Source organism: Coenobita brevimanus, chromosome 55 (genome assembly GCF_032717465.1).
Source record: "Coenobita brevimanus isolate Jiangsu-jjx chromosome 55, ASM3271746v2, whole genome shotgun sequence".
NCBI lineage: Eukaryota > Metazoa > Arthropoda > Malacostraca > Decapoda > Coenobitidae > Coenobita > Coenobita brevimanus.
Genome location: NC_137008.1, coordinates 34,840,342 through 34,852,978, shown reverse-complemented (window position 1 = coordinate 34,852,978; position 12,637 = coordinate 34,840,342).

The following is a 12,637-nucleotide window of genomic DNA, read 5'->3' as shown; positions in this document are numbered from 1 at the left end:
GTGCAAGAGAGAAGAGTGACCTCTTCACACCTGATGGCCCTGGTAATGCCACAACTTCATCACTAGCACAACTGTCATACTCACCTGTGTGTGCAGCATATGGGATCACATCATTTTTGACGTCCATCAGTGAATCAGTGAAGAGCCCATGGAACTCAAGGAATGTTAGTTTCTTTGCATCAGCCGAAAAGTACTTATACACAACATAAGCATTATGAATAGCCATTTGCAAAAAGTAGAATTCGATTTTCTTTGTCCACTTTTGGCATTTCCGAGTGAAATGATAATATTTCACCATTTGGTCGAAGTGATCAACTCCTTTTCATTAATCGTTATAGTCACAGATTGCTGTGGGTTTTTCACAGTGACCTGTTGCAGTGAAGTTGTTCCATCTCTGTTCCTTACTTTTCGTCATCTTTCTAGTTCTTGCATGTCTGCATAATGGCAAGTTGTTATTACCAAAACTAGTCGCTTGTCTTTCCACAGAAGTATGAAAACATTGCTCTTCTGCCGGAATATAGTGGTATCAGCTGACAGGTTCATCTTTGCTTCTAGCAGGAGATCTTTGGTCGCACCATGCTGCAGTCTGAGAGACCACAGTCCTCCTTTCGGGACTTTGACAAAAGCTTTTGCATTGCACTTATCATCTCAAAGGCTTTCGATCGAGTCTAGCATAAATCTTTAATTTCCAAACTTCCCTCTTACGATTTCTATCCTTCTTTCTGTGCCTTCTTCTATAGCTTCCTTTCTGGTCACTCTGTAGCTGGTGTTGTAGAAGACCAACATCCTTCTTCTAGGTCTATCAACAGTGGTGTTCCTCAAGGCTCTGTCCTATCACCAACTCTCTTCCTGTTATTCATCAGTGACCTTCTAAGATGTACATCTAACCCTATCCACTCATATGCTGATGATTCCACCCTTCACCTTTCCATTGTGTTCTAGCAATGTCCATCTCAGCAGCTACTTCAACAAACAAGAGATGAGGCTGTGGCATTCCTAATGTCTGACTTGGTTTGTGTCTTTGACTAGGGTAAAGATAATCTTGTTGTTTTTAATGCATCAAAGACTCAGTTCTTACACGTATCAACCCAACAAAATCTTCCATAGGAGTACCCACTAATGTTTAATAAAATATAGCATAATCCTGCATCGTCCGTCAACATGCATGGGGTTTCATTCTCTTGGGACTTATCTTGGAAAGATCATATGACGTCTCTTGTAAAATCTGCTTCCAAGAAATTAGGTGTGCAAAGTCGACTCCACACCTTCTTTACCCCTGCACAGTTGTTGACTTTATACATGGGATTTATTTGCCGCAGTGTAGAGTACAAGTCTCGTGTGGGGAGGCTCCCCACATACAGCTCTTCTCAATAGGGTGGAGTCAGAGGCTTTTCGTCTTATTAACTCTCCCATCAACGTCTGTCTCTTTGCCGCACTGTTGCATCTTTATCTCTTTTTCTATCGCTACTTCAGTGGTCACTGCTTCTCTGAACTGTATGCTTGCATCCCTCCACCTCTACGATGGTCGCGTAGCACCCGTCTAGCAACAAACTCTCATCCCTTTTCTGTCCAACTCTTTAATGCATATTCCCAGTCCTTCATTTATGAAACAGGTCAACTCTGGAACTGTCTCCCTCTGTCTGTACTTCCTATGATCTCCAGTGTTTCAAACACAGTGTGTTCAGGCATCTCGAAATGAATGGATCTTGAATTTGGCTCTCTTTTGTGTTGTTTTTGTCTTTTTCTTGGAAGGAATGGTTTGTGGGCTCCTGGCCTTTGGTTCCTTCTTCCATGCACAAAAAAAAAAAAAAAAAATTGTTCTAGGAGCTGTTCACTAAGTTCCACTGAGTCATAGTAGTTGTCCATATATAAATGATAACCTTTATTCCTCAGTGATGTAATCCAGCTCATTACTGTTTCGGTGGTTGGTTTCCCAATTCCTGCGTACACATCAAAATCAAAGACATAACCCATCTTTTATTCAGCCAGCATGTACTGCTTTACTCCATATTTATCAAGTTTATTTGGATTATAAGCCATGAAAGCTAAATGGTCCCTTCGTGCCATTGTACCTTCATCTAGAGCAGCGTTTCTTAACCTTTTCCGACCTCAGCACCCCCCTTGTAATAAGGTCTCAGTCCAGCACCCCTCTACATCTGGTTACTGGGACTGCAGTTGCTACACTACTGCAGGGTTAAAGTAAAGTGAAGTACTGTCTGACAGTTTATTTTATAGTTAAAAAAAAAAAAAAAAAATCAAGGCTGCCAATACGAAGCAAATCCAGTAAGAAAAAATATAATGCAGCATTTTCCAGCACCCCCTAAAATTGATTTCAGCACCCCGGGTTAAGAAACACTGATCTAGAGACAGATGCTTCTTGGCAATATAGAAAGTCTTGAATTGGTTGGTCAGGTATTCCATTACTGTTCTGATTTTATGAGTCTGTCCGTAATATCTTCAGTAATTGCACTATTGTTATACGTGTGAAAATACATAGCAGTTCACAGGATATCACTTTTAAGTCATGCATGCAATGACAGCAGGCACATGCCACTTTTTACCTGTTTGCCAATACATTGTCATCTTTGGGGCTTTCACAAGTCCCGTTAACATGGTTATACCCAAAAAGTTTGCCATCTCTTTCACATTCACTTCATCCCACTCATTCCTTGGGTTGGAAGCATCGTGCAAGGATTGTGCTGCATGCAGGTTAGTTTCATTTACCAAGTATCTCTCATAATGAATAGCTGAATAAATCCAAGAGCAGTGGCTGTTGCTGGTATAGTCAAGCCTGGTGTCCCAGTAAAAATCTCTACAAACAGTGCAGTGCTGTTTGTTGACCAGGCAGAACCATCTGCTCGAATGGTACGAGGAGCTATGGCACATTGGAAACGGGCACATGGGGCACTGGCATGAGTCTTGCTGGAGGTAGAGGGACCACTTAGGTTGGCATCAGGTGGTGGTGACCTGCCATCACTACTGCCCTCACCACCATTCTCTCTTACGTCACCAGCCTCACACTCGCCACTAGCCTCCTGCGTGACACCACCACCACTGCCAATATCACTTGTTTTACTTACTGTGTCACTCTCTGCCAATTCACTCGCAACATCACTGTCACCTTCTGTACTGTCAAGGTCTTGAAAATCACTTTCAGAAAATTCCTCCATTACAGCCACAAACTTTGTTGGTGTGATTTTCACTCCTTCATACTTCTGGCATTTACTCAAAACTTTCTCCTTTTTCAAGATGAACTTGCACTTTTCTGTTTCTCCATCCATCATGGATAAGATTTACAGTGAATATAAAGGCAGTAAGACAGAGAAAATGATGAAAAATCCACAGAAAACTGCAGGTAAAAGGACGCAGCGGTAAGCTGGGTCTGACCACGAACAGAGATTGGAAGTTACTGGCATTATTTTCTTTGGCATGGGTGGCTGCGTGGCAGCCTGGGGCAGTCACATGACTCACAGAGAAAATGGGAAGACATTGTCACTCATTTTAAACCACATTCCATGGCAGTTGAACAATAAATGGATTTTTGGCAAATATTTTACTTCAGTGACAAAAATATCATCATCGACTGGCCTATGGGAGTTTTTTGGATGACAAGAACATTGTCATCGGCGTGCCAGAGTTTTAAATTACGTTAAAACAAAAGTGATGATATCTTGGGCTGGTGGCAGTATTGTCAAAGAAGAGGGAGAGTGGCCATGTGCAGTTTGTCACATGGGTGTGGGAGTCCAGTAATCCCTTGGTTATCCGACATAATAGAGCCAAAAGCAAATCCGAATAAGGGCAGTGTTCGGATACGGAGCATTATCCTTTGGTGCACCATACTCTACCTATACCCAACTTACTACTTTTACCCAGCCTATATGTACTCTATCTCTCCTAATTTTGGCAGTGCTCTGTGGTCTTTTGACTGCTTTTAGACATTAAAACACACAGTGCAATATGCAATATAATCCTAAACACTAAGAAAACACAAAATCCTTCCGTCCATCATCCAGTCCCGTATCACCCCATGAGGAGTGTAGGAACTTGGGGCTAGGCAAGTTGGTTCTGACACTTAACCCTTTAACCGCGGGTGTCATTCCAGAATGACGTTGCAAAAACTGGACCAAACCGCGGGTGTCATTCTCGAATGTTTGTGAATATTTTGAATACCCCGCGTTTTTTCCGTGCGCCAATTGTTTCAAGGGAGAGTAGCTATTAAGTTCTTTCACTCCAGCCGACCCCCACCTCCCTCTTCCCCCCCTTGGGGCCCCACCTCCCACCCCCTGGGCCCCCCACCCCACCCCTGACCAAGCACGCATCAGTATCTGTCCAGCTGTGTGAGTGACAATACATGCTGATGTGGCAGTGAAGTGCAGGCAATTACAGTGCCTTTTACCTGTCTCAGTGAACACAGAGTGGGTGTTTATCGTATGTGCAGTGTTCATATATGTTTACAGTATTATTATCAGAATGTGATTGGCATTTGGTAATGGTGTGTGAGCGAAAAATAGTGATTACAACACCGCTGATGTGGCAGTGAAGTGCGGGCAATTACAGTGCCTTTTACCTGCCTCAGTGAACACAGAGTGGGTGTTTATCGTATGTTCAGTGTTCATATATGTTTATTGCATTATTATCAGAATGAGGTTGGCATTTGGTAATGGTGTGTGAGCGAAAAATAGTGATTACAACACCGCTGATGTGGCAGTGAAGTGCGGGTAATTACAGTGCCTTTTACCTGCCTCAGTGAACACAGAGTGGGTGTTTATCGTATGTCCAGTGTTCATACATGTTTATAGTATTATTATCAGAATGAGGTTGGCATTTGGTAATGGTGTGTGAGCGAAAAATAGTGATTTTACACCCCTCACTTCTAACGGCACTGCCCGTCCTGTGAAAGTCAACAAAGTCATGAAACCTACATCAATGGAAAGCTGAAGGTTAGTACTTTCTAATGGTACCTTATTTTTTTCTCTAGCTTTATTCTGTGCAGAGTTATTAAGGTTTAAAGGTTTGTTTACATTTGGCTGAAACCCCCGCGGGAGAGGACAGTCAGACCAAAACAATACCCGCGGTTAAAGGGTTAAGATGAGAGTGACCAGCCTCACTCATCCCTGAGTGGCATTATGGAAGCAGTAAACCCCAACCATCCCTTGGATATAAACCTACACCAGCTCAATCCGATTAGAGCACCGTAATTACCCACTAAACCACCAGGCTTCATAATTTGGTTATGTGGTTACCACCTAGTGCAGTGAATGGTTTCCTGGTATACAGGAAACCATTTGGCTTGTCACTCTGTATAGAGGCACCTACAGGCAGAAGGAAGAGGAAACAGCAAAGGAAAGACAGAAGAGGGAGTTTAAAGTCACCTGTAGGCAGAAGAAAGAGGAAAGAATGAAGGAAAGAAAGACAGAAGAGGAAGGACAGAAGAGAGGAAAGGGCAGACACCCACAGCAGCACTACCTTGAGTGAGTGGGTGGTGAGCACCCCCACCTATGTTTCGTTTCGTTTCATTTTTGAAGGCTCCAACATGCTTGCATGGGTTGGCTTGGTCACTTAGGGCGACTCTCCATGCTGCACGATCTATTGCAGCCTCCCTGTTCAGTCCCTTAACCCTGAGGTCACACTTAATGACCTCATCCCACGTCTTTCTCGGTCTATCCCTCACAACCCCACCCCCAATATTAACACTTCTAACCTTCTGCACCCAATTATCATCCCTCATTCTCTCCACATGCCCAAATCACCTAAGTCTACTTCTCCTTATCACAACACCAGTACACTCCAGTCCCATCCTACCTCTCAACTCTTCCATATTAAACCCAGCCCCCAGGCCTTGCACACAGGGACACACTGCACATCCACCTAATCATTCTCATTTCTGTATGTCTGAGCCTGCGAATATCCTCCTCCTCTGCTGCCCAGGTCCCACTACCATGCAGTATTACACTTCTAGCACATGCTGCATACAAGGACCCCTTAGCACGTAGGGAGAGTCCTCGCAGTGTCAGGAGAGGCAACAGCTCCCTGAACTTCTTCCAACCACCTCTCACTCTAACCTCAGAGCTAGCTCCAGCTCCATCTCCAGCACACAAAACTCTTCCACACAGTCAAGAGACTCACCAGCAAGTTCAATCCTTTCATGCCTGACAATCTCCACCTGCTCTTCCCGACACGCCGCACACATAAAAGACAAGGAAAAACAGAAAAACAAAATAAACCCTGCTAATATGCACAGTACCCCTCCTAATTTTGGCAGTGTTCTGCGGTCTTTTGGCTTTTTTTGTATGTCAAAACACACTTTGGATTTTGCAGTATAGTCTTAAACACTAGGAAAACAAGGAATAAGCAAAAAACAACAAAAAAATGATATGCACAACCCTACCAATATGTACTGTACCCCTCCTAACTTGGCAGTGTTCTGTACTCCTTCAGCTCTTTTTAGACATCAAAACACACATTGGAATATGCAGTATAATCCTTAAAAAAAAAAAAAAAAAAAAAAAAAAAAAGAAGAAGCCTTACCAATGTGCACAGTACCCCTCCTAATTTGGTCAGTGTTCTGCAGTCTTTTAGCTGCATTTTGACATCAAAATACATGTTGCATTATGCAATAAAATCCTAAACACTAAAAAAACACTGCATAAAATATATATATGTATATATATATATATATATGCAAAAATCCCACCTATATGCACTGTACCCCTCCAGATTTTGTCAGAGTTGTGTGGTCTTTCAACTCTTTCTAGACATCAGAACACACATTGGAATATGCAGTAAACAGTAATCCTAAACACTAAGAAAACAATGCGTTAAAAAAAAAAAAAATGCAAATATGCACAACCTTACTAATATGTACAGTACCCCTCCTAATTTTGGCAGTCTTCTGTGGTCCTTCGGCTCTTTTTGGATGTCAAAACACATTGGAATATGCAGTATAATCCTAAACACTAAGAAAAAAAAAAACTGCCAATGTGCACTGTACCCTCTCCTAATTTTGTCGATGTTGTGTAGTCTTTCAGCTATTTTTTTACCTCCAGACAGTTGCATTATGCAATATAATCCAAAATACTAAGAAAGCATTGCTTAAACACCAACAAAACTACATGTATGCACAGTACCCTTCCTAATTTTGGTAGTGTTCTGTGGTCTTTCGGCTGTTTTTGAACAGCAAAACACGCATTACAATATGCAGTCTAATCCTTAACGCTAAGAAATCAGTGCATAAACATTAGAAATTACAGTATTATAAAAAAAAAAAAACATAATAGACTTACCACCAAGTGAATGGCAAACAGGCATTGTAACCCACCAGGCTGCGGCAGGTCTACAGGTATCACATTTTGTCTAGTGGCTAACACTGTCACTTAGCAAAAGTCAAAACTCCTCCTCCTTCTCCACCTGCTTAAGCCGGCCGATGAGCAGGAATGTGTGGCAAGGTGTTGGAGCCCTACCCACCTAAGGACTCTCTGAAGACAGCTGCACGCCCGTGTCCAACGGTGACTCACCGGTTGTCGATGTGCTTGGTTGTGGGTCCGAGAGTGAAGACTGGGGTCAAGAGGGTGATGGTGGTGGTGGGGAAAAGAGACTGGCACACGTGGGGGTGGCAGGCTTGAAGAAGGAGGTGGTCTTCATTTGACGGTGGGTGTGGCGATTCTGTCGGAGCATGACAGTGTTCCTGACTGCCCTCAGCTCCATCGCCAGCTTGAGTGGCACCAACTCTCTGTTGCAATGAGGGTGCTCGGTATATTTGAGCACCTTCTCAGTGCCAACCCGTAGCGCACCAAGATTAGAAAGTGATGAAGTGGTGGGGTGGCCAGAGTCAGGGTCCTCGTCCTCATCGCATTCCTTTATCAGCCCAGCAGAAACAGCAGCAGCGATCTCCTCATCAGACAACGTCTAATAACCTGGATCACCGCCATTGTCATTCAATCAGTCCCTCATGTCGTCGATGTCCACATCCTCACTTTCGTTTTGGAGCCAAAGGTGGAAATCGTCCATGTTAAATCCTTCAAAGTCATGCACAGCTTCTCATCCCAGAATGAGACAAGCCCAACCACTTTCCAAGGTTTTGATGGAGACTTCCTTCCAAGCACTGACCCAGTTGAACACCAAAGACATGATGTTGTAACATCTCAGATTCTTCAAGGTCCACTCCCCAAATATGTTGACCCCTTCCTTGTCTTCAAGCGCCACAATCACCTCGTTGAGGAACCTCCGACAGTACAGTCTCTTGGCTGCCTTGATAACACCTTGGTCCATTGGTTGAATGAGAGCATTCGTTTTAGATGGCAGAAACATGCACATAATGCGGCTGTTATCAGCGACCAGATCCTTCTCCGACGAACCCACAGGGGTATTGTTGAGGATCAGGAGAGCCGCCACTTGGCCGCTAGGGATATCAAGTTCCTCCATTTGATAACAGTTAACCTCCTTGACAAAGTGTCTGTGGAGCCAGTCTCTGAAGATCTTTGTACAAACCATGCCTTCACAGAATGGTACCACACAACCAGCAGGGTGTCCATCAGCCCACAGAGACAACATGGCTGCTTTGCACGTCCAGCAATAACAGGTTTGAGGTGGTGCATCCTGTTAGCATTGGCACAGCACAACACCAACACATGTTTGGACAACTTCCGACCAAGCACAGTCGTCTCCGTCTTCTCTGCTGGGGTGTTGGTGGGCAAGGAGTGGAAGAACTGGTTAGTTTCGTCAGATTTGTATACTTGACCGAGAGCAAGGCCCTCCTTGATGAGGCAGTGCACTTTCTGGCAAAACGGCACAACATCCTCCACTGCCGGGTCCAAAGCCATGCCATGTGCCATACAGCCAGTACGTCCGTGCTGGTTTGATTCAGAAGAGCCAACCCTCGGATGCCTTGAAGTTGTGCACGTTATGCAGGCATGCAAACTTCTTGGCTGCAGCCATCAATTTGGTCCCACATACAAGCACACTGGCACCTCGTTGCTGGCAGAACCAAACCAAAGTCGACTGGTCGATGCTGGCGTGGCAGGGCAGGGGCATCACTTTCCGGTCGCCTTTTCAAGTGGTATCGCCGTAGTCCTGTCCATACTGAGTCAGCTTGTTCTGTGATTTCTTGATATCAAACTAGGTTGAACGGGCCAAGTCATATTCATGCAAAATGAATGAAGTTGGCCAGCCCACGTCAACCTTGCCAAATATCTCACGCTTTTTCTCCAGAGTCAAAACCCTCCTCTTGCGTTTCTTGGGTGATGGTGGGGACATTATCACACACACAGAACACCACAGAGGAGGATTAAGGCCTGCAGAAGGTAGGGCACCACCACAAATGTAACAATGGAAGCTGCCATTGTTTTACCTCGGCCAAGCACATCCACATGCGGAGAGACAAAGGCGGGAACTGAGCTGCAGTAGTACTGGTGTTGTCATGTCTCTACCCGCGCTTGGCTGTGAGTATGCAAGCAAAAAGTGGCACACTGACCAACGAGCGCAAGGGTCCTTTTGACTTACCTAGGCAAATGTCGCAATTTGGCAGAAACACTGGGTCCCCTTTCATCATGGGCCCTAGGAGTGCCTGAGTAATCTGGATGGCGATGGGACTTTGACCTTTCGGTAAGGAGGCAGATTGTCGTGCGCGGCCGGGAGTTTCTGATAAATCCGGGCAGCTGGGGGATTTCGACCAGTCGTTAGGGATCCGGACAGCCATCTCGCTCAATTTGCGGTATACGATCTGTTTTCATTGCTCATTGCTGGTATGTTTCTGGTGATTAGGGTGGCTAGAGGATTTTGACCATTTGGTAGGAAGCCTGACAGCCTTTTTTGTGCTGCTTGTGAGTTTCGGCCTATTACCTGCACGTGGACAGAGAGGGCGGTGAGCCACTCAGTGGACTTGTTTTGCTTGGTAGGCCGGCTGGCCATCAGTGCCAGAACTTTTTTTGTCAGGCTACAGACAAATAAATCCAGATACAGACCTATTAGAGTCAAGTTCTAATGCTCATATATGGAGCATGACCGGTTACAGAGGGTCTGGATAATTGAGGGATTACTCTAATTCCATCTTGTGCAATTTATTTGATAAATGTGTGCATAAAAGATGTTGTGGCATTAGAGGTAGACTGAGATAATGCAGATTTTGTGTGTGCAGTGTGTTGGGGAGAGCATGTGGAGATTGTAAGTCATGAAAGAACTAATCTTGCTGGTGAGAGTCTCGATTATGTGGAAGAGTCTTGTTACTTGGGAGACGTTATGTGCCGGAGATGGGCTGGAGCTAGCTCTGTGGCTAGAGTGAAGGGTGGTTGGAAGAAGTTCAGGGAGCCGTTACCTCTTCTGACATTGGAGGGGTCTCCCTCCATGCTAAGGGATCTTTGTATGGTCTTGTGATGAGGAAGGGTAGATTGAGATGATCAGGGCATGTGGAAAGGATGGGGGATTACAATAAGGTGAGGAAGGTGAGAAATGTAAACCTCGTGTTAGGGTTGCGAGAGGCAGACCGAAAAAGACCTGGGATGAGGTCAAAGAGTGTGACCTCAGGGATAAGGGACTGAATAGGGAGGCTGCTAGGGATCGAGCTGCTTGGAGAGCCGCCATTAGGTGACCCAGGCCAATACATTCAAACATATTGGAGCCTTTATAACAAAAGTGAAATTGAAAACTAACTGAGGCTATGGGACTAGGAAACTGACAAAGGATCAGGCTAGTTCAATGAACTTTGTACAAAGGAGTGCATAACATGGGATGACACTCGATATTTAACTTGATATCCTTGTTTTGAGTTGTCTGATAAGTTAGGTACAGTATTTTGAAATAGGTACAGTAATCACTCAATTATCCGACATAATAGAGCCAAAGGCATGTCTGAGTATTGACAATGTCCAGATCATGAACAATATCCTCCAACTATACCCAGACCCTACCTATACCCAACCTCTGACCTATATCTAACCTATTTGTACAGTACATCACCTTACTTTGACAGTGTCTTCTGGTCATTCAGGCATATTTAGACATCAAACCACACCTAGGAATATCCAAATTAATGCTATAAAAAAAAAAAAAACATCCTACGTATCCACTACTGTATGCACACTACCCCTCCTAATCTTGGCACTGTTTTCAGGTCAGTCTGCCATATTTAGGCATCAAAAGACATGTAGGAATTCCAAAGTAATGCTAAACACCAAAAAAAACATTAAAAAAAAAAATCTATCTGTCTATAGCCCAACGCCCTAATCCTGCAAAGGGTGGCCACAGACAAAACGCCTCCAAGTCGCTTTGTCACCCACCATTTGACTACTCTCCCCCCAACTCACCCCCCCTCCCTCATATACCTCTCAACTCCATCCCTCCACCTCATCCTCAGTCTACCCCTCCCTCTCTTCCCTCCACCTCACCTACATACACCCTCGTAGTCAGTCTTTCATTCTCCATTCTCTTCACATGTCAAAAAAAAAAAAATGAAACCAAAAAACACCCTGCCTATACACTGCTGTATGTACAATACCTCTCCTAATGTTGGCACCGTTTTTAGGTCAATTTGCCATATTTAGACATCAAAACACATAGGAATGTCCAGAGTAATGCCAAACATCAAGAAAACCATGAAAAAGAAACACTGAGAATCAAGAAACATCCAGCCTATGCACTACTGTATGTACAGTACCCCTCCTAATTATGGCACTGTTATCAGGTCATTGATTCATATTTAGACATCAGAACACACATAGGATTATCTATATTGATGCTAAAGACCAAGGAAACAGTGCATAAATAACAGACATCCACAAAAAACCTCAGAATGGTTGGAAAATCGGTGATCTGACACCAGTGATAACTGCTCCCAGGCCACAAAAAGATTCCATGGCCATATATCTCTATCTGTCTATCTATTGCCAGACGCCTCAATCCCGTTTGGGGTGGCCACAAACAAATCATCTCCAAGTTGCCCTGTCCCCCGCCATTTCACTGCCCTGCTCCCAGCTCACACCTCCCTCTCTCATATACCTCTCCACCCCATCCCTCCATCTCATCCTCGGCCTCCCCCTCCCTCTTCCCCCCTCCGCCTCACTCACATACACTCTTTTCATCAGTCATTCACCCTCCATCCTCTCCACATGGCCAAACCACCTCAGTGTGTTCCTCATAACGCTTCCTATCACATCCACATCCACCCCACAATGCTCCTTTATATCCTCATTCGTCAGCCTGTCTCTCCATGTGACTCCACAGGCTCCCCTTAAATAACTCATTTCCACTGCTCTCACTCTTGACTTGTGTCCTTCCAACAACGTCCAAGCTTCACTTCCATACGTTAGAGTTGGTATCACAATACTGTCATGTAGTAACTTTTTCACTTCCATGCTCACTTCCCTGTTTCTTATCACTGCTTTCAAAGAACCAGCAACCTTTCTTCCCTGCTGTACCCTGTCAAGCACTTCGCCCTCCAAACCTCCATCCTTACTCATCACACTACCCAAGTACATAAACGTACTCACATTTTCCAATTCCTCACCATCCAACCTCGCTGTACATTCACTGACTTCACCTCTCTCAAAGACCATCACTTTACTCTTCCCTACATTCACCTTTAGATTCCGTTTCTTACACACTCTCCCAAACTCATCCACCAAGCCTTGCAGCTCCCCTTCGTCTT